The sequence below is a fragment of the Gracilinanus agilis genome, chromosome 5 (genome assembly GCF_016433145.1).
Source record: "Gracilinanus agilis isolate LMUSP501 chromosome 5, AgileGrace, whole genome shotgun sequence".
Taxonomy (NCBI): Eukaryota; Metazoa; Chordata; class Mammalia; order Didelphimorphia; family Didelphidae; genus Gracilinanus; species Gracilinanus agilis.
Window position 1 is genome coordinate 135,280,643 of NC_058134.1, and position 27,722 is coordinate 135,308,364.

Consider the following 27,722-nt stretch of genomic DNA (forward strand, 5'->3'; position numbering starts at 1 on the left):
ACATATATATATATATATATATATATATATATAGTGAATGACAAAGAAGGAACACTGAGGTAATAAGATGGAAATTGAGCACTTGCACAGCCAGAGGAGTTAACCTTGGTAGTAAGTAAGGTCATTTCATCATGTGAGTCAGGAGTGAAGGAAGACATAGTAGCAGAAGGCATTTGAGGGATTTGAGATAAGGAATAGGGAAAAGGGAGTTCACAAAGAATGGTCCCAGTATTTAGAGTATTATAAGGTGAAGTTTTCAGATGACAGTGTGGGGAGAAAGGAAGCCAAGGGAGGTTTTAGAAAGGATGAAAGATTTTATGGGGGCAGATGGGTGGTTCAGTGGATAGAGAGTCAGGCCTAGAAATGGGAGGTCCTAGGTTCAAATCTGGTCTCAGACACTTCCCAACTGTGTGACCCTGGGCAAGTCACTTAGCCCCCATTGCCTATCACTTACCACTCTTCTGCCTTGGAACCAATATACAGAATTTATTCTAAGACAGAAGGTAAGAGTTTAATAAAAAAAAAGTGTGAAAGCTTTTGGAAGAGCCATTGGACAGTAAAACAGGGAGTTGGTAATGGAGGTATATAAAGATTGTCTGATTTCATTAAGAGATATGCTGAAATCATATAATAAATTTATATTGGACCTAGTTATAACTGGAAGGGTGATTTTTTCCAGATTTGTTTAGCAGCATGTCTGCAGAAGCAAAGGCTACACAAGACAGAGCAGCAGTACCAGGATGGGGAGGTGTGGTTCCAAAGTTCAGGCATGACAGCACATCATCCATAATATGATAAGGGCAAAAAAGACTAAAAAGAAAAATCTATTGTAGTATTGAACTGGTTCATTAAAGGATCAATATGGGGAAAGGAAGAGAGGGTGGTGGCTACTACAGGTGTGATGACCTGTCAGAGAACTGAGGGATAATTGGAGGTCATGTTCTGGATAAGAAGTACGGCTTGGTAAAGAAAGACAAAGAGAGAGCTAGAACACTTAATAAGGTCAAATAAGGGAATTTCAGAATTCTTGAGCATATAAATAGTACATTTATGAATAATAGGAAGATCAAGAATATAAGAATCATTGTGAATGAGGTGGGGTGGAGAATTAGGTCATAAAAAGAGTCATAAAAAGGTTATGACACTGAATGGTTAGAGTGCTTGAGGGAGAATATATTATATATGTAATTTCCTAATATAAAGATCGGAATTATCAGTGAACTCTTTGAGGAAGACAAATGACCTGGAGGACTGTACAGAACGGCCACCAAGATTTTTGACTGTATGAAGGCTGTGAATTCTATGGACCTCAAAAGAAGAGATATCACCAAATGATAAGGTAATGAATGACAAGGAGGATAAAAGAGGATTCCAACTCTCAGGCTTTGACCAGTGAACTGAATGGAATGGGTGAAACTGGAGTCAATATTGGAAAGAATGGCCAGGGAACTTTCTTCATCAGAGGGGATCCAGGTCACAGTGACTGCTACAAGACAAAAGCACTGGGAAAGGAAAAGATGTAAGATGAAGTCAAGTCTATTAGGCTGCCTATGGAGCAGGTATTCAGAAGGCACTGTAGAATAGTTTGGTATTGTTGGGTGTGGATTTTGAAGTTGGATGACTTATACAGGAATAAGGATGTGGGTGGTGGGGCCATGAGGACCAGGGTATGGATGTTGACTTGAAGGAGTTCATTATCATCAGGATGTGTAAGGTATGACTGTGTGTATGTACATCATCAAGTAGAAGATGCTATTCCTATTCCTAGAAAAGCCTGGAGATCAGGAAGAATGCACTGGTATATGGCTTAGAAGGCAGACAGGCAGATGGGACACCTTATTTCACTTATCTTCTCCCCACCAAAGACTAGAGAGTAGGCAGGAGCCAGGATGGCAGGTGATGGAAGTGAAACTTCATGTCACTGCCACTTTCCACTAACTTACCTCTTCTTTCCTTAGAGGAATCATGAGATAGTAGATTTAAGGTCTATGTGCAGAGGGAAGGTTGCTCCTCTTCACATTCAGCAGGTCTCCTCATCACAGCAGATGGAGAGGTCAGAGATTAGGCTTGCATACACAGAAGTTGGAAAATTACCTCAAGCTGGTACAGCTGGAGGTCACAAACACTCCCTGGTAACTTTTCCTCATAGGATATACCCAACAGGAGATGGAAGATCCAGTTTCAGATGAGCAGATGGAAGATCACTCCTTTTCTTATGTAAGGACTGAAGATGAGGAAGGGGCAGCAGAGGTGGGTAGTCTTCCAGGCAGTGGGATATGGAAGACATAGCAGGTCCTTCACCACCTTCCCTCAAGGGAAATGTGCAGCAGGAAATAGAGGAATAGGTAGATGGGAGGTTGGTTAGTCAAGGACTTTGATCTACTCAATTTTATCTAATTAAACTCTGGACTTGAGCTCCTACCTACTGGAAGGAGTTGGTATTCTTTCCTTCATAACTATTTCTAAACAATGGGACCTATCATGTGGAAATGCCATAATAGAAATCACCATATTAATATATTTTGACCATATACAGTTATGTTACTAATGACCGTATAGTTAGAAATATCTTGAATCCCTAAAACTACATTATCCAAACTTCCTTTCTGTATTACCCAGAATGCTTTCCCCTTTCTCCAAGTTTGCAGTAATCATGTTTGTATATAGTTTGCTGTGACTCCTCCCTCTTTCTTTTTTGCTCTCCTGAGAGGGCTGTTTTAGATAGTTTTCTTATTCAAGTTATTATTAATAAACTTTGTAAAATATAATACTTAGTTCTTAAATATTAATTTTAATCTCCACATGACCATTGAAAAAAATTTAGCAAAATGAAGGAAGAAGTATATATTAGCATAGTGGTCTATACACTCTTTGTAATTTCACCCAAAACAAAGCAATTCTTAACTAAAATTTAATCATTCACCGAACCCTGATGTTTCTAAACGTATTTCATAGCACTAGACTCTACCCTTTTAATCTCTCCTCAGAGGAGCAGAATTCTCCAGTGTTTCTCCATTCAAAGTTAATGTTTAGGGAAGTTATGAACCAAGGTAACTTGGCTATCTCAGCTTCTTCCTCATGCATAGCTAAATGACAACATAGATCCAGATGTTGTCTCCTCTTCCAATCCAATCCTCCCCATTTGGGTATTCTAGGTCTCATGGACTTCAAGTGACCCTTACTTCTTTGTTCAGCTAAGCATTTTTCTCTGTGGCTATGAATGAAGTTGATAAGAATTCTCACAAGGCAATATCAGCCAAGGTTATCCATTGATGTAGTGGCTGGAAGAAAACACAGATGGGATTCCCTGAATAATAACATCAATGCTACTTTCTTCTTTCCTTGCTCTTTCTTGATCCTTGAAAAATCTTATTTAATGCTATGTACTCCCACTTCTCTTATTTTGTTGACTTCTTAATATAAGTATTTGCAAGAGTGTTCTTCATTTAGAGGCATAGGTATATAATGGCATTTTTCAAATAAAAGAATGAATTAGAAGTATAGCAAGAAAATAATAAGAAAGGTCGTCATCGGTCATGGGAATGGGCTAGTGGGAATAATAACTTCAGAAAAGGCAATTTTGTAGTCGTTAGGTAACATCTGAATGGAAGATTGACTTTTGACTGTTTAGTACCTTGCTTTTGTATGGTTTTCCCCAATACAGAATTTAGTCTTCTTTATAAAGAACACATGTATCTACAAGACATGTCAAAGCATCTCAAGAAGACCTGAACATCATCAATATAGTCTTGTTAATATACTTGAGTTTCATCTTTATAAAAGCAGATGAACATTCAAGATTAGTTTCAAATTTAATCTCCCTATTGTTAAGAGAATATTGTCTACCAACAAATTTTCAGACAAAGAAATGGAATAAACTTTGAAAAGAAAATCATAAAAGTATTATAGTGAGAAATATCAAAGGAAATTAAAACCTGTAAAATATAAATTGGTGGACTTGAACATGAGAGCATTAAAATGATCATAAAGAAATATCAGAAAATGGAAATAGGATCAAGAAGATATCATGAGGAACATTTTTGCATAACAAACTGATAGTTCAAGTCATAATAAAAGACCTAGGGCAAGAGAAATAGAACCTATATAAAGGATTGGGTAAAAATTATACTGCTACTGAAACAACAATGTGGCATACCTTTTGGTGACCCAAAAGGATTATAAAACTACTAGCAAGTTAAGGTATTTTTGAAATTGGTCATATCCTGGAGAATATTGGACAAGAAAAATCACAAGAAAGCCTGGCCAACACAGACAACCTGGATAACAGAAGGCATAACATAATATAACATAACATAACATAACATAACATAACATAACATAACATAACATAACATAACATAACAATGCCTTCTGCCATAGATCATTTGATCTGAAACCTCTACTATCAAATGTAATTCCTCTGACATTTAAAGACCTTTATCACCTGACCCTGACCTGTATTTATAAGCTTTATTGTAAAGCTTTCTTTCATTCATTCTCCAGGCAAGCCAAACAAGGCTTTTTATTATTTCTTGTATCTGATATCCAATCTCCCATGCACTCATTCTTTATTGTCATCTTTAATACCTAGTTTACTGCAAGATTCAGCTCAAGATTCTATACAAAGTCCTTTTCAGCTACAACTATTTCTATTCTCCCAAAAATGAAGCACAAAAAGCAAATTCTTTTGTCTCTACTTTACATCTAATTTGTACATGCATATATATATATATATGGATGTCTGTCTATGTCTTCCCTGATGAAAGACAATTTATGTAGTGGGTAGAGTTGGATTTGAAGTCAGGAAGATTTCAATTCAAATTCTGTTCCTGATACACATTAGATCTATGAATGAACAAATCACTTAAACTTTGCTTATTCCTATTCAGCTCTTTAATACTATGAGTTGCAGGGAAGGTACTTGGCTTCAGTGGTTGATACATTTTCCTCACTGGGAATTTCTTATACCAATGAAATCAGAGGGGGCACCTAAGTGGCTCAGGATTAAGAGGCAGACCCAGAGATGGAGAGTCCTGGGTTCAAATCTGGCCTCAAGATATTTCCTAGCTGTGTGACCCTAGGCAAGTTCCTTAACCCCTATTGGGTATGCCTTACTGGTCTTCTGCCTTAGAACCAATACAAATTATTGATTCTAAAATGGATAGTAAGGGTTTAAAAATTAAAATGTGGAAAACAAAAAAGAACTATGGGATTTTTAATAAATTAGCAGAAAATGTTTTGGTAATTTATTTTCATTTCTAGAAAAAGTAAATATATTCATATTTAACACATGTAAATAGCTTTGATAGCCAAAAAAAATGCAAGCCAAAATAATGTGAGTTTTCAAAAACTCTTTGAAGAAAAATGTTACACAAACATTAGACAGTACTACTTTTCCAGGTTCTGAGTCAATATGGCCTACATTTTTCTAACTTAATAATTAACTAGTTTGTTGTATCCCAGCTCTTTTTATTAAAACACAATATACTTTCCATTAAAAACAAAATAAAAGTGATGAATATTATGGTGCCTTATTGAAAATAGTTTTAAAGGTTGATTGAAAATAGTCTGGCTAATTATTATGTTTCAGTTTCCTCATTCCTAAAATGAGGAGGTTGGACTAGATGATCTCTGAGGTCTCTTCCATGTCCAAGAATCTATGAATCTGTAAATCTTGGGGAAATGAAAGCTATGTTGATTAAAAAGGCAAAAAGGCAGAAAATAGGTTGCAGATATGCTTTAAAAAACACTGCAAATTTCAGAACAAATAAGCTTTCAGTTACTATAATTAAATTGCATCTAATCACTTTAAGGATTTCAATTTGATCAGACATTTTAAAAATATATTGAAAGTTACATGGCTCCATCAGTCATACAGATTTACATCATAAGTTCAGATAACTCATCAGTCTTTTTGTCCTAAGTCATTACTATAATTCAAATCTCTTTTTCATACCACAATCATTTCCTAATGTATTCTCCTATTAATTTCTCCATTTTGACAAAAACTTAGTGGACAAACAGCCACAATATTAGCAATTGACAGGATGTTTGTACAACATTATGCTTTAGCTCTACTTCTCTATCTATCTACTAAGAAAGGAAGATATGCTACCTCATTTTCCTTTCTCTAGGATCATCATTGGTAATTGCAATGACAGTTCAGCATAATTTTAAAAATATATATTTTAAAGTATTTTTCCATGGTTACATGATTCATGTTTTCTTCTTCCCCTCTTCCCTTCCACCTTCCAGAAGTGACAAGGAATTCTACTTGGTTATACTTGTATTATCATTCAAAAACCTATTTCACTATTATTTATTTTTGTAATAGAATAATCTTTTAAAACCAAAACCTCAAATCATATACCCATATAAACAAATGATAGGTCATATGATTTTCTTCTGCATTTCTACTCTCAAAATTCTTTCTCTTGATGTGGATAGCATTTTTTCTCATAAGTCCTTCAGGATTGTCCTGGATCATTGCATTGTTATTGGTAGCAAAGTAAATTACATTTGATTGTCCCACAATATTTCAGTTACTGTGTACATTGTATTCCAGGTTCTCATTTCACTCTGAATCAGTTCATGGATTTCTTTCCACTTCTACAGAAATCAAGCAGTTCATCATTCCTTTTAGCACAATAGTATTCCAACACCATCATATCATAATTTTTTCATTGCCATTGCCCAGTTGAGAGAGAATCTCTCATTTTCCAGTTTTTTGCTACCACAAGGAGTATGGCTATAAATATTTTTGTACAAACATTTTTTTTCTTTTTTAAGGTCCTTAGGACATAATTCCAAATTGCCTTTCAGAATGGTTGGATTCATTCATAATTCCAACAGCAATGCATTCCAACTTTGCCAAATCTCCTCCAACATGTATTACTTTCCATTCTGTTATATCGGCCAATCTTCTAGTTGTTAGGTAGTACCTCAGAGTTGTTTTGATTTACATTTATCTAATCAGTAGGGATTTAGAACACTTTTTCATGTGCTTATTGATAGCTTTGATTTCTTCATCTGAAAACTGCCTGTTCAAATCTCCTGATCTTTTGTCAATTGTAGAATGGCTTGATTTCTTGTATATTTGACATAGTTCCTTATATATTTGGGAAATTAGACCTCTGTCAAAGAATTTTGTTGTAAATTTTTTTCCAGATTTGTTGCTTCCCCTCTAATTTTGGTTACATTGGTTTTGTTTGTATAAAACCTTTTTAGTTTAATATCATCAAATTTATTCTTTTTACATCTTGTAATGGTCTCCATCTCTTTTTGGTTTTAAATTCTTCACTTTGACATAGATCTGACAGGTATACTATTCTATGTTCACTTAATTTACTTATAAATTCCCTCTTTATGTTCGTCTTTTACTGATTTTGAGTTTATCTTGATATTGTGTAGGAGATATTGATCTAAACCTATTTTTTCCAATATCATTTACCAATTTTCCCACAATTTTTTGTCAGATACTGGGTTCTTGGGCCAAAATCTGGGATAATTGAGTTTATCAAACACTAGCTTGTTGGGGTCATTTACTCCAATTCTATTCCATTGATTCATCCTTCTGTCTCTTAGTCACTTCCAAATTGTTTTGATGATCACTGCTGGATAGTACAATTTAAAATGTGGTACTGCTATGTTGCCATCCTTCATATTTTTTTTAATTAGTTCTCTTGATATTCTTGATCTCTTGTTCTTCCCATTGAATTTCCTTTTATTTTCTAATTTTTTAGTAGTTTGATAGTTATGACATTGAATAAGTAAATAATTGAGGAAGATTAGTCATTTTTGTTTATATTAGTTCATCCTACCCATGAGCAATTATTGTTTTTTCAAGTGTTTAGATCTAGTTTTATTTGTATGAAAAGTGTTCAGTAGTTATATTTATATAATTCTTGTGTTTATCTCAGCAAATAGATTCCCAAATGTTTTGTATTGTGTGGACTAATTTTGAATGGAGGTTCTCTAACTCTTCCTATTGATTTTTTTGAAAATGTATAGAAATCCTGATGATTTATTTGGGTTTAATTTGTATCCTGCAACTTGGCTTAAGTTATTTATTATTTCCACTAGCTTTTTAGTTGATTCTCAAGAATTCTCAAAGTGTACTATCATATCATCTGCAAAGATTCTTAGTTTCGTTTCCTCATTGCCTATTTTAGTTCCTTCAATTTTATTTTCTTTTCTAATTGCTACTGCTATCATTTCTAGTACAATATTAAATAACAATGGTGATAATGGGCATCCTTGATTCATTCCTGATTTTATTGAGGTTTCTAACTTATCACTCTTTCAGAATATAGTTACTGATGGTTTAAAATATAGACTGCTTATTGTTTTTAGGAAAGACCCATTTATTCCTATACTTTCTGATGTTTTCAATAGGAATGGGTTTTGTATTTTGTCAAAGGCTTTTTCTGCATCTATTGAGATAGTCATGTGATTTCTGTTAGTTTGGTTGTTGATATGATCAATTATGTTTGAAATGGTCAATTTGGATGATTTTCCTAATCCTAAATCATCTTTGCATCCCTGGTATAATTATCAACTGGTCTCTGTGAATAATCTTTGTGATTACTTGCTTTAGTCTCTTTGCTACTGTTTTATTTAAGATTTTTGCATCTATGTTCATTAAGAAGATTTGTCTGTAGTTTTCTTTTTCTGTTTTTAGTCATCCTAGCTTGAGAATCAGTACCATATTTGTGATATGAAAAGAATTTGGTAAAACTCCTTCTTTGCTTATTTTGTCAAATAGTTTGTATACTATTAGGATTAGTTGTTCTTTGAATGTTGGATAGAATTCACTTATGAATCCATCTGGTGCCAGGGGATATTTTTAGGGAGTTCCTTAATGTCTTCTTCAACTTGCTTTTCTGAGATGGAATAATTTAAGTATTCTATTTCCTCTTTCATTAATCTAGGTAATTTATATTTTGTCAATATTCATCCATTTCACCTAAATTGTCATATTTATTATCATATAATTGGGCAAAATGTCTCTTAATTATTGATTTGATTTATTTCCTCTTCATTAGAGTTGAGATGACCCATATCATTTTTGATACTGTTAATTTGATTTCCTTTCAATTTTTAATTAGATTAACAAATACTTTATTTTATTTGTGTTTTTTTTCAAAGAAACAGCTCCTACTCTTATTTATGAGTTCAATTAATTTTTTTATTTTCAATTTTACTAATTTCTCCTTTGATTTTTAGGATTTTCATTTTAGTTTTTATCTAGGGTTTTTTGATTTCTTCTTTTCCTAGATTTTTACATTTCGTGCCCAATTTATTGATCTCCTCCCTCTATTTTGTTGATATAGGCACTCAAGAATATAAATTATCCCCTGAGTCCTGCTTTGGCTATATCCCATGTATTTTGATATGTTGTCTCCTCATTGTTATTCTCTTCAGTGAAATCAACATAGAGGGAGGAGATCAATATATAAAAATCTAGGAAAAGAAGAAACTTATAAATAAGAGTTATTTGCCCAAACAGATTTGGAGAATTAGATTATTTAGTTTCTAATCAAAATTTAATTATTTTTAAGTTTGCCTCTTTGAAAATATATTTTTTTTTAATTTTATGTCTTCTTTTCTGCATTTGTGATACATTTTTATGTATCTGCATTTTTATACCCTAGTATGTGGTCAATCTTTGTGAGTTTACCAGGTGCTGCTGAAAAGATGATATATTCCTTTTTATACATAGTCAATTTTCTCCAAATATCTATTAACTCTAATTTTTCTAAATTTTTATTCACTTCCCTTATTTTTTTCTTATTTAACTTTTGGTTCAATTTGTCTAGTTCTGATAGGGAAAAGTTGAGGTCTTAGTTTTATTTTGGGGGGGTATGGTTTTATAATCTATTTTTTTATTAACTCCTCTAGTTTCTTTAAATATCTGAATGGTATCCCATTTGGTGCATAAATGTAGAGTACTAATATTTCATCCTTACTATTTCATCATAATATACCTTTTATCAAGATGTAATTCCCTTCCTTGTCTCTTTTAATCAAATCAATTTTTACTTTAGCTTTGTCTAAGATCATGATTGCAACTCTTGCCTTCTTTCTCAGTTGAAATCCAAAAGATTTTGTTCCAGACTATTACTATTACTTTGTTTGTCTACCTACCTTAAATGTGTTTCTTGTAAACTGAATATGGTAGGATTCTAGTTTTTAATCCACTCTGTTTATCTTTTTCTGTTTTATGGGGGAGTTCATCCCATTCACATTCACAGTTATGATTACTTTCTGTATATTCTCTTCGATTTTGACTTTTATCTTTAATTATGACCTTTAGCCTTTCTCTTTTGAGTGTTCCATTTTTATTCAGTCTTCCCCTTTCCCCCTCTCTTGTATTACTTACATTATCACGCCCTCACTTCTCATTCCCCTCTCACTATGGGCCTTCTGTTCACCCCTTAACCTCTCCTTCCCTTGTATTATTCTCTTCCCCACTACTCCATTTCTCATTCCACTTCTATTTTTCTATAGGGTAAAATATAATTCTACACCTCAATGACTCTGGCTGTTCTTCTTTCTCTGAGCCAATTCCAATGAGAGTATGGTTTAAGTATTACCTGCAACCAACCTCTTCCACCCTTCCATTGTAATGGTCTTCTCTTTCCCCGACCCCACACTTCTTTACATCATATATTTTACTCCATTTTACTTCTCTTTTCTAATTTCTCTTAGTATTATCCTTTTTTCCACCTCTAGGTTTATTTTCTTAAACATATCATCCTAAACAGCTTACTAATCCTCCTCTAGGAATACTTCTTTAAATTATGATAATGATAACATTTTAAAGAGTTATAGATATCATATTTCTATATAGGAATATAAGCCATTTTATCTTTTTGAAGCCCTTAATTTTTTTCTTTCTTATTTACCTTTTTTATGCTTCTTGTGGATTTTGTATGTGGGCCTCAATTTTTCTGTTTAAGTTTGGTCTTTTGTTTAGGAATGCTTGGAAATCTTCTATTTTATTAAATTCATATACTTTCCACTGAAAGAATGTTGCCAATTCTGATGGGTAGGTGATTTTTTTTATTGTAAACCCTATTTCCTTGCCTTCCAGAATATCATATTCCAAGCCCTAAGGGTCTTCAATGTGGAAGCTTCCAGATCCTGTGTGATCCTGATTGGAGCTTAGTGATATCAGAATTGTTTCTTTCTAGCTTCTTGTAGTATTTTATTCTTAGTCTGGGAGCTCTTGAAATTTGCCATAAAGTTCTTGGGAGTTGTCTGTCATTTAGTGATTTAATGCAGAAGGCGATCTGTGGATTCTTTCAATCTCTATTTTACCCTCTTGTTTAAATATATCAGGGCACTTTTCTTGGATAATTACCTATAATGTCTAGGGGTTTTTTTGGTCATGACTTTCAGGTAGTTCAATAATTCTTAAATTATCTCTCCTGCATCTATTTTCTAGATCAGATGCTTTTTTTAAACAAGGTATTTCATATTTTCTTCTATATTTTCATTCTTTTGATTTTGTTTTATAATTTCTTGAGGTCTTATGAAGTCATTAGCATCAAATTGTCCAATTCTGATTTTTAAAAACTGAATTTTTTCAGTAACCTTTTGATTATCTTTTTCTTTTTGATCTATTCTTCTTTTCAAGTCATTCAATTCATCCTTTAACTTTTTTGCCTCATTTTCCAAATGGTCAATTTTGACTTTTAAAAGACCCTTTTCTTTTCTTAATTCATGTGCCTCTGTTTTCAGATGTCCTATTTTGCTTTTTTTAGCTGTTAATTTCCTTTTCCCAATGTTCTTCACCTGTCTTATTTGATTTTGGGAGGTTTTGTGTGAGGTTCCTTGGATTCTGTCTTCCTCTGTTGCTTCTTTTCTTTGTTCCTTATCTCCATAGAAGCTTTCAAATGCTGCTTCCTTCTTTTTCTGCTGTTGTTTACTGATATTTTTTCCTCTCCTTCTGGATTGTACAGCCCCTTCTCTGATTACTGGACCTGAGTATTTAAGCTGTTATGCCTTAAAAGGAATCTTTAGTCTTCTTTCTCTTCTGTTAGTATACTGGATCAGACTAGTTGAGCTAATCTGTTAAACTAATTTGCCATGAGGCCAAATCTTCAACAGCCACCAGAGATGCTGAGGGTACCCAATCAGATGCATCCCTCCCCAGTTCCTCCCTGCCAGCTGCCATCAGAGCCCTGAGCTTCATGCAGTGGTACCAAGGTGCACCATCATGGCTACAGCCTTCCACAGTCAACCCAAGTCCTATTGCAGGTCTTAGTGCAGTAACTGGAGGAAAGGGGCTTGATTGGCCCAGTCTTTCATAATTCTCTGGATTTCTCAGTCTAGTTTTTTTTTTTTAAAGCAGAACAATAATTTTCCATTACATTTAGATACTGGAATTTATTCAGGCATTATCCATTATAGGACACTCACTTTATTTCCATTTTTTTCTTACCTTAAAAGTAAGATCATAAATATTTCATTATATATTAATACCTCCTCTTTTGTCATTAATGCCCGTACTATACCTAACTACTAGTGGTACGATTACATAAAGGTATGTAACCTTATTGACTTCTTGCATGATTCTAAATTCCCTTTCAAATTAGTCAGATCGTTGAACAGATTACCTACATGCCATTCATCTGTTGTTTTCTCATAGCCCTCTTCCCTCAATGACTGTCACTTTTCTTATCAAATTTTCCAACTGGATATGTATGTGAAACTATGATTATTTTAGTTAAATTTTCTTTTAATACTTATTTGGGGTATTTTTTTCCTTCTGTTGTTAGTCATTTTTATTTCCTTTTTTGAAAACATTTATTCATATGCTTTTACAATGTGTCCATTGTAAAATGAAACTTGGTCTTACATATTTCTATTAATTATATCAATATCAATCTTTCCACAAGTCACTTAATTTTGGCTTGAATAATACTATCATTTTATTTAGTTGTTTATTCCCTTACTTCATCACCTAGATTATGAAAGGTATTGTTTTTCCTCATTTTTTAAATTTATGAGGTTATAGTTTATATTTACAGTATATATCTATTTAGAGTTAATTACTATGACAAATAGACTAAAGCTCTGGTTTAAACCTAAGTTCTCCCCAGATATGGTAAGAGTTCTTATTTAATGTGGATTATTACCTGAAATGCTAGCCCTATTGCTTCTCCAAATTAATAGGGTTGCCATTTTGCTAAGTGTTATAAAAGATCTTTTCCAATTTAATTGTGACAGGAAAATATCTAAAAATTAGTATAGGTATTACCATTTAAAATATATATTACCTCAATATTTCATCAACCAGTATTCTTTTTATTTTTTTATTTATACTTCATTATGTCAAATCAGAGGAAATGGTAATGTGAAATACTCTTTTTCTCTCTCAAATTTTCTCTTAAGTTTAATATCATTCACTTATAGTAAATTAAGCTTTCCTAATAATCCTTATATCCACAGAGATTCTTTTTCCTTCCTAATTCTTACCTCTCATCAAAAATTTAGAATTTAGAATTCTCAACCTGTGATCTAGGAATCCTCAGAAGTTTCCAAGACACTATCAGTAGAGTAGACTACAATGTCAAAATTGTATGTAATACTAAAACATTTAACTTCAAAAAAATCAATAGATAAAACTCATGGGGGAAAATACATTTGGGGTGATTCTCAATAATTTTTAATACTATAATGGTATCCAGAGACCAAAAAGTTTGAGAATGGATATATTTGAGAATCTAGTTTTGTAATATTAAGTTTTACTCTGGTATTTTCCTTTTGGTTACCTCTATCATCCTTATAGAAAGTGGTTTCTGACATGTTCAAGGTTTTTTCTGCTTCCAAGAATCATTATATATCTTTCTAGTTCTGCTCTTCTGTATTATTCTTTTTCTTCTTTTTATCATATGGATTTTATTTTATGTAATATTAGTCCCGGGAAAAGATGTAGAAATGTTCTATATAAAAAGTCACAGGATCATGAAACTATCGCTTTAGAGCTAGAAAAGAGCTTTAAAATTATTGAATCAAACTATTTCATAAATGAGGAAAATGAAATTCTTGAGATAGTAAGAGTCAGAATAATATTAAAATTCATGTGTTTCTAATTCAATATCAAACAGTTTACATCCTTGGGTATGCATCCTCTATACTCTTTTTATCTTCATCTTTCTCTTCTATGTGCTCATTTTTCATTGCTTTCAGTCTATCTGTTATCAGGGTCTTATTATAACTGCTTTCTCTTTTATGTCATATAGGGTTGATGAAATCTTGGATTATTGATTCCCTCTATTTCAAACTTATTTCATTGTTGGGCAAAGTAAGGACTAATGATGTTTGGGGAGTACTGTCTATAATGTTCTGATATCAGTAATCTTTTTGGTTTCCATGTAGCATTTTGGTTCTATGTAAAACTGTTTTAAATTATGGAACTTTTCTTCTGATCAGATGAGAGACCTTGGTTGAACTTGGGGCTATTACTAAGGAGTCACTCAAGGGAAGCCTCATTTCTGGAATTTGAGTCATATCCTTGAACCAGCTATGGAATGGAATGGTGAAAGCTTTATTTCATGGGAACTAAGCAAATATCAGCCAGGGACCATTTAGATCTAGGAAGAGAAATTTCATAATATATCAGTCTAGGATGTGCTTTAAGAGAAGGGATGAAACAAGTTAAAGCTAGACTGGGTCTGGAACTTGAACTGTACAGCAAATACTAGGGTCTAATCTTTTAAACCCTTACCTTTTATCTTAGAATAAATTCTAAGACAGAAGAGTTTTTAAGGACTGGGCAATCAGGGTTAAGTGACTTGACCAGGGTCATACATCTAGGAAATGTCTGAGGTCAAATTCAAATTCAGGTCCTCCCAAATTCAGGTATAATCTTCTATCCACTGTGCTACTTAGCAGCTCCTAATGTCTTATTTTTCCTATATTGCTTTTGGAGAAACTGATTCCTCTGTCTTCTTACTATTTTCATTTTTTTAAAAAAGTATTTTGTAAGGGTATATTTATTGTTTTCAATTTCAGGTATTGAGAGAAAGAAAAGTATAAAGGTGATCAATTACTTCATCATCTTAAGAGAGAATCCTATCCTTTATTTATATATACATGTGTATAATAAATAATTCTAATAATAAAGAAGAAACTATTAAAATAGTTAAATGTGCTATCACATTGGTTGATGAAGTGGTTATGATAAATAAGATTATGATAGTAGCTGTTAGGACTGTCCATGTTTACTCTTCTGATGCTACTTGTGCATCTCTGCTCTGTCATCAGTGAAAGATAGTATCCATGCTTATGAACAAATAATTACTAAAATTTTATTTGATAAAGTCTCTAGTTAGTCAAGTATTAAAATGAAGAGAATTGCATTCATATATATTTATACACACATATAGGGGCAGTTAGGTCACTCAGTAAATAGAATGCCAGTCCTGGATTTTGGAAAACATCTTCCTGAGTTGAAATCTGGCCTAAAACACTTCTTAACTATGTCTTTGGGAAAGTCACTTAAACCTATTTGCTTCAGTTTCCTCATCTGTAAAATGAACTAGAATGAGAAATCATGAATCATTCCAATATGTTTCCCAAGAAATCCCAAATAAGTTCACAGAGAGTTGGATGTGACTGAAAACAACTGAGACATAGTTCATTTGTATATACAAATATTTCATGTATTTTATATAACTTATACTTATGTATTGCTCCTATACCAATTCTATGTTCAGAGAAACAGCAGATGAATAAAATATACTTGCTGCAAAACCTGAGCTGAATACAATTTAAACTCCTTTGATGATTCATAGGCCATTTTAGTGCCTAGCAGTATTTTGAGGTCATAATTATGAGCTTCAGTGACCATGATGCTAGTGAAACCTAAATATGTCAGCTAATAGAGATTAATGCTTGATGGAACGCAAGATAACAGAGCTTAATGCACTGATTAACTAGGATATTCCTAGGAAAATTATATGTTCTTTTGGATAACAAAGTAGAAAAGTAAAAAATTACATTTTTGTAGAAATGATTAAAGAAAGAAATTGCATTATTTGGTGAATTTACATCCAACTTTAATTAGTCTTTTCTATCAGTAATGACTGTATTTTTAATTGTCCCTGCCATATTGACTTCAAATTTTCCTTCTCTTCCAATGTACCCATGTTGAGAAGAATCAATCCATCAAGCACTCATTAAGTACCTATTCTTTCCTAGGTGATAGAAAACATGCACAAAAACAAAATAGCTCATGCCTCAAGAAGTTTACATTTTAGTGAAAGAATGAACACACACATATATATATAAAAGATGCATCCAAAATACACTTATAGATATATGCAAAACACATATAAAGCATATGCAAGCTTACATTGGAGAGGATGTCACCAGTATCTAGGGGGTGTAGAAGTGCCTTCATGTAGATAGATGCTGGTCATTAAGCTGAGTCTTAAAAGAAACCAGAGACTCCAAAAATGTGAATGTGAGGAAGAAGAGTATTATAAGCATGAAGGAGAAGCAAAGCAAAATGAAGGAGATGGGAAATGGGATGAGGTAAGTAAGGAGCAGAAAATAGACTAACATGGCTGGATTATTAAGTATATAGAGGAGAAATATAAGAAATCGAAAAAGCTTGAATGGGGTCAGGTTGTAAAGAGCTTTAACGTGCTAAAAAAGAATAGCTTATATTTGATCCTAGAGAAAGGGCTCTCCTGAGATTTATAAAGTATAGGGAGAGACAAAGGTGATGTGGTCATTCATAGTTTCAGAAAATTATTTCGTGACTGAGTAGGAGATGTGTAAGCATGAGAACCATGTTCCGAATAAAATCACTCTTCTATATGCTTAGAAGCAACAATTATAACTTCTAGCACAGGTTATTTGGAGTTATTTAAAAAATTCAGTTCAAGTCAGCAAATAATTATTAAGTATCTATTATCTACAGGAGATTATTTGGTATTATGTAAATAATGATTGAAATGAAGTAATTTTTTCTCTCAAAGTGTTCATGTTATGCATTCTATAATTTTCATCACTTTTTCACAAATACTCTTCCATTCACTATTCCATGTTGCTAATGTTTTGCTCAGAAATGATTTTGTTTTTCCATGTTGGGGCAGACTAAGTAGAAAAATAAAAGAAAAACAAATCTCATCTATTTCCAACTATTACCAGAATTAGAGGCAGAGAACGTTATTTAGCTCAGTATAAGTGCATTTTAGCCCATCATGTTGTAATACACATTTTTAAAAGTTATTTATTGAGAATTTACTTTGTGCTAGATACCATGTGAGAAATAAAAAAAATGACATACCATATGTCTTCTGTACCCAAGAAATTTACTTTCAGGTTTAGGGTACAACAGAAACGTACATGAAAGGATTAGAAAAGAATTTTGAGTGCTATCCAGCATGATTTTTGGGTTAAAGACAGAATATTAGAGAACTCAAAAGAATGTAAGCTCCTTGAGGTAAGGAAATTTTAATTTTTGTCTTTATAGCATCAATACGTTTCATGATAGCACATATTTAACAAATGCTGGACAATTACTTGAATAATCATCAATATGCAGAGGAGTCATCTGAGTAAGTCTTTTCATAAGTATAGATTTTTTCATATCTTTTTGAGCTTTGCATAGCTAGAGAAAAAAAATTTATTTTGGGAATAGGGCATGATGAATAAGATGCTCGTGTGTACAGAGACAGTGTCTGTCAATAAATTTGGTGTGGAAAATGGAAAATAAGATGGGAAAGCCAGTATGTAAAGAGTTCAAACTCCTATGAAGAGGTAAGGATTTGGCACAATAAGCTGTAAATAAGCAAATATTGGTAGAAATATATAATTTTTAAAATGTTATGAAGAATATTAATTTGGAAATATTCTGGAGAGAAGGAACAAAATTACTCATTAATACATTGGAGAACATAATATGCATGGCAATTATGAATGATAGATTTGACATCAAGAATATTTACCAGAAACAACATTCATTGTCCAATGAATAATTTTATGAGCACAGAAACAAAGTATTAATAGAAGATAAATAAGAGAAAAGGATCACCAATGTGGTAAGGTTATTGGTTGACTTTCAATACTAAAACAAGAATCATTTCACTAGCTGAAAGGAGAAATTTTGAGGTAAAAAGGGCAGATCATGTGTTTTGTTTTAAAAATATTGAGGTTGGAGAGATAGTAAGACATTAAAGTGAAAATGCTCTAAGAATTATGAAGTGGCATGCAACTTGGAGTCATGACACAAGTTAAAGATCTGAGATTGCAGAATGAAAAATTTATGCCATGAGGGTATATGAGTTTGCCTTGCCAAGGACAAGTGTGCACTGTAAAAGGATAATGAAGAGATGAGAATGTAAACTTAAGGAAAAGCCTAAATGTATTGAAGAGAAGAGAAAATGGAAAAGATAGAAAATGAACAATGAAAGAAATAGAAAGATAAATAGTTCAGTGTTTTGGAAATCAAAAGAAAGTTTTCCAGGAACAAGTGAGTGATAAACATTATCCATTATATGGAAGAAGTCAGGAGGAGCTGAGGAAATATTCAATTGAATATCCTATGTAGGGAGAAGAGTCAGAATATTCAGGGATAAATTAAAAAGAATCCAAATAAAAGAATCGACAATAATTTATAAGAGAATGGGTAGATAGGAAGGAGAAAGCATACATTCTTGAAGTTTGGTATTGAAAGGAAGCAGGAAAATTGATGATTAGTTAAATGGGATAATAGAAATCATTTAAAAGTTTAGGGCAAGGGCAGCTGGGTAGCTCAGTGGAGTGAGAGTCAGGCCTAGAGACAGGAGGTCCTAGGTTCAAACCCAGCCTCAGACACTTTCCCAGCTGTGTGACCCTGGGCAAGTCACTTGACCCCCATTGCCCACCCTTACCAATCTTCCACCTATGAGACAATACACTGAAGTACAAGGGTTAAAAAAAAGTTTAGGGCATTTAGTCAGAAATTTGAAAACAGGTGAAGGAAGAATATAAGGAGTTTGGGAAGAAGAAAGATTAAAATATTAAAGATGAAGAGAATGTCTTTGAAGAAAAGTTAAAAATAATGGAAAATATCATATGCCCAAGCTGTTCAAATTTCAAAGGACTGAGGTGATAATAGATATGTGTAGGAACTGTTTGAAGGCAAAGAAATAAAAAGACATAAAATTATTTGTCATTTATTCTCTAATACTTAATTAGCAAGGAATGTCATAAAATTTCAGGAATTGCTTACTATTAATTTAGGATTGTAGCAACCTTAGAAATGGAAAAGAAAAAGAAAAATTATAAAGAAAAATTATTGTTAGTCATAAGAAATAAAGAGAAGTTGAAATGGGGATTGATTGAAAAATATATGTAAGATTTAATATGTTACAACTCAGATATTTTTGTAAGGATATGGAGACAGAAGTCTTTGGGGGAACGAATAGAGACAGAAGTATTTTGGGGAAATGTAAAAGGATGGTACAAGAAAGAAATGATATTAATAAAATGTACATGAAGGAAGGAAGTCATATTGAACTGTGGGCACAGAGGATGCTGACATTGGTTTGAAGGGACAGCATTCCTCCAAAACTTTGTGCCAACAATGAAATAGTAAAAAGGAGTTATGTCAGTCATTCTTCTAGACAGTTCTTCTGTACAAAAAGTATTTTATGGATATCAAAAATAAATAAAATTAAGATACAAATTAAACTTTCCCATTACTCTGAATTTTTCTCTCAATCTCTATATAATTCAAACATACACATACATGCACATGCACACACACACACACACACACACACACACACAAACACTAGCACTGACACTTCCACAAATAAACTCCCTTTGAGGATAGAAGAAGGAGACAATAGAGGACCAAAGCCAAACAATCATAAGACACCAGAAAGTTTTAGAGTAAAAATTAAAAGAAAGAGATTCTTAAACCTATGTAAAGCCTATATATTCATCTTTGGCTTAATTCAGTTGACATGGATTACAACTAAGTAAAATGATGCCAAGAATGAAAATTAAATTCATTTTGACAGTATTTTCTAACTAAAATTTTATTTTTTGTAAAGCAAAATCTTAAAAAAATTAGCAAATTTCCAAGCTGTTGTCACCTGAAATGCAGAAATAATGATTAGAAAATTAGATATTACTGATCACTTAATGACTGAGTTGGTAGAGAAATAAGACTCTGTGTCAAAGGCTTAGGAAGCCATTATTCATGGATAGAGTATGTCTAAATCAGAGGTAATTACATCTGCTTACAAACAGAAAAAAGTACAATTATAAAAACTTGTTTTATATCCTAATGAATTAAATGATGGGTTACTTATGAGTAATCATAATGTTTTCTAGCTCAAATCCTTTCCTATAAAATGAATAAAATATTTTCCACAAGAACTATTATTACTTATAATTTTACAAATATACAAATTCCTTATATGTTTCACCAAATATTTAAAAGAGTTAAAACTTTGTTATGCTGGGCATTTTGTCAATAATCCTAATCCTTTTACAACTTAGTAAATGCTGTACCAGAGTAGCTATGGATGAAAAATTCATCATCTTCTATTCTATCAGGTGAAGATTTTTTTAATACCTCTAGGCTTGTTAACAGACAAGACACATCAATAAAAGACTATAAGACTGAAAAAAATTGTGGCATCTATGAGGCAAAGGTGAAGTGAGAGGGAATCCCAGGAGAAAAGAAGGCCACTGCAATGATGTGGACCTAGGAGATAGAGTGTTGCATATAAAGTATAGGGAGCAGGCTATTTTACTAAAATCCCTGAGTATGGGAAGGAAAATAATCTATAATAAAACTAGAAAGACAAATTAAGGCCAAGCTATGAAGAGTATTAAATGCCCCAAAGAGGAGCTGATATTTTATCATAGGAAATTAGCAGAATTTATTCAGTACATAAATGACATGTCTGGATCTGAGGTTAAGGAAAAATATAAGTTGTATAGACTATGGATACCCACAATCTCTGAGGCTCCTTAGAATTCCCTTTGGGAACTCTCCTCTAGATCACAGCTGGGATTAAAGATAAAATTGCTCTATACTTATCTTTTTCCTATTTACCCAATGTTTATTTAATCCCAACATTACAAAATATACATATCATCATATAAACATATCTAGGATTATCATAAATCTATAAGAATGAGAATCAAACTTTATTGGAAAAGGACTAAAAATACAAACAAATCATAAAATAAAAATAAGCTATTAATACAAATATAAAAGGTTTCAGTGGCTAATAAGAGAAATTCAAATTTTAAAAATTGGTTATTCTTTTTATCTAGCAAATTGACAAATATAATAGCAATTATGTCAATAGTTTAAAAAGTTGTAGAAGAAACATATTAATACATTGCTGATGAAGATACGAATTGGTCTTATTCCAGAAAGCAGTCATAATTATGTTTAAAAAGTAAAGATGAGGACAAAATGGTTGCCTAGAAAGATAATGATTTTTATAGGCATTCTACTTCAGAAAAAAAAAATAGAGATGGTTAATCCTGAAAACAGCAATGCTTGACTTAAATTGTGGTATTGGATTTGAACTAAGAGCCAAGTCTAAAGTCAATGGGATCCTGGGTGCTGAAAAGAATTTTTAAAATTTATATTATCAATAGAGCTAGAAAGAATAGTGATGATCTAGTATAAACTCCTTATTTCACAGATAAGGAGATAGAGTCTCAAAGAACCAAAGAAGTCAACCAAGATAAGAAGCAAAAACAAACAAACAAAAACCAAACCAGAACAATTAGGTATCTGAGTAAGTTCATTGAAAATGAGAATGAAATTGGTTGAATGACAGTCCATATATGAGGTTTTTGTTGTTATTGTATAAAGAAACTAATGTCTCCATTTATATAAAATAAAAAGAAAAACCCATGAATCCTATAGATTGTTATCATGTATTTTAATAATGATATTTCAGAATCCTAACAATTATCATAGTGGGTATCCCAGTGGCAAATAGCTCATACACAATCATGTAGGAAAGAGAAATGTGTGACCAAGGACAGAGGCAAATGACTGCTCTTAACAGAAATGTTATGAGACCTGTAATGTCAACACACTGGTGATAGACTAGAGACTCAAGGTCTCTAAACCTAACATTTAGACCACTAAATCTCTGTTTATGACAAACATTTTGAAGCAAGGAACATACACTCATCTAAAGTAAATCATAGAAGCCTCTCCTCCTTATGTTTTTATTGAAGGAGAAAATAGAAGCAAGCTAATCAATGGAAACTATCCCTGCCGTGTTGTGATTCCTAAATCCTCAACAGGGAGAACACAGATTTCTCCAGTCATTCGTATCTCAGTTTTCATGGAGTATGGGAATCAGATGAAATATTTTGTATTTCCTACCTCATCTGCCACTGTTCAGACTGATTTCTTTTTGTTTCCCATCTAAGTTCTCATTATCTATGTGCAGAGAATCAAAGCTGAGAGTTCCAATAAGTAGAATTAATTATTATCAAGAAAAGATCTTTTTAAACTTATTAAAGGGCAGGTGTGAATGAATGACAGCCAGCCTAATCTTCCTGTGCACTAATTTGGCTTTTCAAAAAGACTTTGCTGATATAAATTAATTTCTAATTAATCACTAGTAGTTTTAAGACCAATATTCTTCATGTGAAGATTAATGACTATCAGCCCTGTTATATCTTATTTTGAAATGAATCAAAATCACAGGTCACTCAAAGGGCTTTAAGAGAGATGCATGATGGATGTAAATAAGTTGCAGCCTATTCCTAGGGAATAACTGCATATAAGAGTCTCATAAATGTTATTATCAAAGAGACAAGGAGAAAAGGTAAACTAGGCTTGTAGCAAGAATGGGGAGTAACAGATGAATAAAATTTGATGATACATTATGACCCTTCTAATGTTGAGACACAAAGGAGGCACTTTAATATGTTTGGAGAATTTATGGGAGAATGGGAACCAGATCCACATTGGAATGAAGTATGGAGGGCTTCCCATAAGCAATATCAGAATATACAGCTAGAGCAGTAGAATCAAACAACTAATTGGTGAGCTCTTATTAAATGTTTTTTGTATACAAAGAAGACATTGTGCTAGAATGACAAAACAAAGTGAAAAATGGAAGAATTACTACCCTCAAGAAACCTACCTTCTATTGATGGAATTGATGGGTCCTTTTAAAAATAGATTGTGTCTCAAAGTAAAATTAAGTACTTCAGAAAAAATTAAAGAAATTCCAGGCAAGATGAAGAAGATCTTTGTTTGAACTCCTTAATTAATACTAGGAATCTCAAGGAGTTGGTATTTTTTATCATAATTTCTCATCTAATTAATTATGTAAAATATGGAAGTTTATCTATAACAACAAAATGAAAGCACTGAATTAGGTTATTTGGTAGTAGATATCATGACAATACCACGGGAGGCAGAATTCACTGGCTCAGATTATGAGAACATGGGAAAATGACCTTAATATTCAGTTTTTGTCTTAGTTTGAATTTGGTCAGAATTGTGTCAAAATAGGATACAATAAGTTTAGAAAGTCCCTTCTTGGATGTAGATAGAAAACTGCCCTGCAATTTATAGCCTGAGGGAGATGTTAGGGCTATGTGGAGCATAGAGTTGTTTAGGCTAAGTAATTAAGGGTCAGTCAGTTGATATATATTACAAGCAAGATTTGAACCAAGAACTTCTTGACTGAAGCATCCATTTTGCCATGCTACTTTCCTGTTGTGAGTGGTGATGGTTGAGGGGCAGGGTGGGAGGCAGGGTGATATCTGTAGATTTAATCAGTTTTGGTATTGAGAGGGTCTTTAGAGACCACAGATTCTAACATTTTATAGAATGGAAAACTGAAGCTCAGAGAGTAGAAATGACTTGACCAAAAACAGAGCCAGAATTTGGACCTAGATTCTTTGACTTCAAATCCAGTGTTTATTCAGTACATAAACATGGTTCAAAATCTCAAAACAAAATTGTACTTAAGCTTAGTTAATCCAGTAGAACATTTAAGTGATTTGTGTTCCTTTCCCTTCATTTTGTACTTCAGCAATATTTCATTCAGATAAAACAACATGAGAATTTGTTGCTTACCTTATCATGCAAAGTTTATCATGACTGACATTTTAAGCAAAGGAAACAGATGTTGCTTGTATTTTTCTCTCAACCCTGGAGACTCTTATTTTGTCACTTAGCATATACCTCCATTTATATGAAGTATTCTTTGAATTAGCTAAACTTTGTTTAAGGTAGTTATATATTTCACAAGTATGTAAGGACATTGATGTTGTTTCTATTAAAAGAGCATCATCTCAAATATTTTTTTAGATGCTTCCATCATTAAAGAACTCTTAGGGGCAGCTGGGTAGCTCAGTGGATTGAGAGCCAGGCCTAGAGACGGGAGGTCCTAGGTTCAAATCCGGCCTCAGACACTTCCCAGCTGTGTGACCCTGGGCAAGTCACTTGACCCCCCATTGCCCACCCTTACCACTCTTCCACCAAGAAGCCACAGAAGTTAAGGGTTAAAAAAAAAAAAAAAAGAACTCTTAAATATATTTATTTTTGATCATATATATATATATATAAAATTCTGATATATTGATATATATGAATATATTACATGATGTATATCATATAAAATATGTATATTTATAATCTATTTAGACTAGGAAAATATTTTCTTTCACACATATTTACCTCCAGTAAATCTGTCACTTATTCTTAATTCCCTTTGCTATTGCTTCCTCTATACTTTATTCAAACTGGTGTTGGTTCAGGATGCAATGGATGATCATTGAATCTTCTTTGTCTGATCAAGCTTTAGAACACTCCACAGAACCTGTTTCAGTCACCTTCAGGACTGAACAAATTTTCCTCATTTACACATTACCCCTAGGTATTGTGTAATCTATTGTCCAAATCTACCACTCTATTTCTTAGCAAGTATGATAGTGCTTTGATGATTACAGCTTTGTAATATTCTTTTTGAAATCTGGAGATCCTAGGATGGCTATAAAGTATCTTTTAATTGATTCTTGGGATATTTTTATCAGATTTTTTTTCAGATGAACTTTGTTACAATTTTCTAACTCTATAAAATAATTCTTTCCAATTTGTATTAGCATGGCATTGATTAAGTTAATTAATTTAGGCAGGATTGTAATTTTTATTACATTGATTTGGTCTACCCATGAGAAATGAATATTTCTCAAATTATTTAAATCAGTCCTTATTATTGTGAATAGTGTTTTATAATTGTGTTCATATAATTATTGAACTTATGCCGAGAGGTAGGCTCTCAGGAATTGTATTTTTCTACAGTTATTTTAAATGTAATATCTATTTTTTATATCTTGTTGCTGAGTTTCTTTGGTAATATGTATAAATGCTGATTATTAATGTGAGTTTAGTTGATATTATGCAAATTTAATGGAGTTAATTATTTCATTTTTTTATCTGAATCTCTGGATTCTTTAAGTGTTCCATCATTCCTCCTGCAATAAGTGATATTTTTGTTTCCTCATTGTCTGATTTTGTTTGTTCAACATCTTTCTTCATCTTTTTGCTTTAGCTAGTAGTATTTCTATTATAATAATGAAAAATAGTGATGATAATGTATATCCTTGCTTCAATCTTGATCTTATTGGGATGTTTTCAAATTTATCTCCATTATAGATAATGCTTTCTCTTTGTTTTAGGGAGATATCACTTATCATTTAAAGGAAAGCTTCATTGATTTCTATGTTTTCTAATGTTTTTAATAGGAATGTAATTTTTTGTCAAAGGTTTTTTCTGCTTCTATTAATATACTTAAATTTTTTATTATCCATTGTATGGTCAATTATATTGATAGTTTTCATAATATTAAGACAATCATATATTCCCTGTATTAATCCTATCTGGTTTAACTGTATGATATCTAAGTTATATTGCTGTAATTTCCTTGCTAGTATTTATTTAAAATTTTTATATTGATATTAATTAAGGAAATTAGTTTACAGTTTTCTTTATCTCTTTCTGCACTCCCTGGTTTATGTTTCAAAATTATATTTGTTTTATGAAAGGAATGTGATAGAACTCTTTATTTACCTATTGTTTCCTAGTGATTTATGTAATATTAGGATTAGTTGTTGCTTAAATTTTGGTATAATTTGTATGTTAATCTATCTGGATCTAAGGATTTTTCCTTAAGGTGTTCATTGAAGGCTTTTCCAATTTCCTTACCAAAGATATATTTATTTATTCTATTCCATCTTCTGTTAATATGAGTAATTCATATTTTTTGAATATTCATCAATTTCAGCTAAATTCTATTTTTAGGTATTCCCTTCATTGTTTTGTGCTTCTTTAATCAAGCCGTAAATTGTTTTTAATGTTTCCTTTGGTTTCATTTCTTTACTTTAAATTTTCTTTTATTACTCATTTTTGATTGTGATTTATTGGCAAAATAACTCCTAACAATTATTTTTTATCTTCTTTGGTAGGTTACACCTCCATTCATTTTTTTATAATAGTAGTTTATTTTTTCTTTCATTTTTAAAAAATCAAATTAACCAATGGTTTATTTCAGTGATGGGCAAACTATTCCCCACAGGCCAGATCCAGGCCATAGTTTACCAGTCACTGCCTTAAGCAATTCCTTAATCACTACATCTGGATGTGGGTGCATAGTGATTAGGGAATTGCCTAAAGTAGTGATGGGTTAACTATGGCCTGGATCTGGCCTGTGGGGAATAGTTTACCCATCACTGGTTTGTTTGTTGTATTGTTTTGTTTTTTTCATAAATTCAGCTCACAATTCATTTACTAATTTAATCATTTACTTCATAAATTATTACTCTCTCCTTTGACCTTTGAGATTTCCATTTTGGTAATTAATTGGGGGTTTAATTTTTTTTCTACTAGGTTTTTTTTTCAGTTTTATGTTCAGTTCATTGATCTACTATTTCTCTATTTTATTAATGCAAGCATTTAAAGATACACATTTTCTCATAATATTTTATTTATCTCCTTGATTTGTTTCTGGTTTATTTTATGGATAGAAATGTTATTTCTTGCTTTGATCATGGCCTTCAAGTAATCCATCAATTTTTAAATTATCTTCCCTTAATCTATTAATCTAGGTCAATTGTTTTTCCAAAGAGTTATTTCACATTTTCTTCTACTTTTTTTTCATTCTTTTGATTCTCTTTTATTGCTTCCTCATGTTTCATGGATTCATTATCTTCCACTTGCCCATTTCAAATTTTTAAGGAATTCTTTTCTTCAATGACATTTTCTTTGCTTTTTTTCTATTTCTCCAGGTCTGCTTTCAAAGGAGCTCTTTTCATCAGTGGATTTTTGTACCTCTTTTTTGTTTTGCCAATTCTTTTTATTAAGATATTACTATCTTCAGTGTTTTGTGCAACTTTTATCAAGCTGTTCCTTGTCTTTTAATGATTTTCTTTCTTTGCTTTAATTTCATTACTTAAAATTTTACTCTACTATTTATGTTTGATTGTGAAAATAATTTTAACTCTTGTAAGAATTCTTGTTGGGCTTATGTCCAAATGACACTGTTATTGAGGACTTTCCCATAATGATTTTGACTTCATTATCTTCTAAGTGTGTGTCTTTATCTTCCCTGTTACCATTGTAGTTCTTTTTTTTACCATTCAGTGCTTTTTATTGTTTACTCATTTTTCCACTCTATTTATTGATTTGGAATTTTATGTTAATGTGGTCT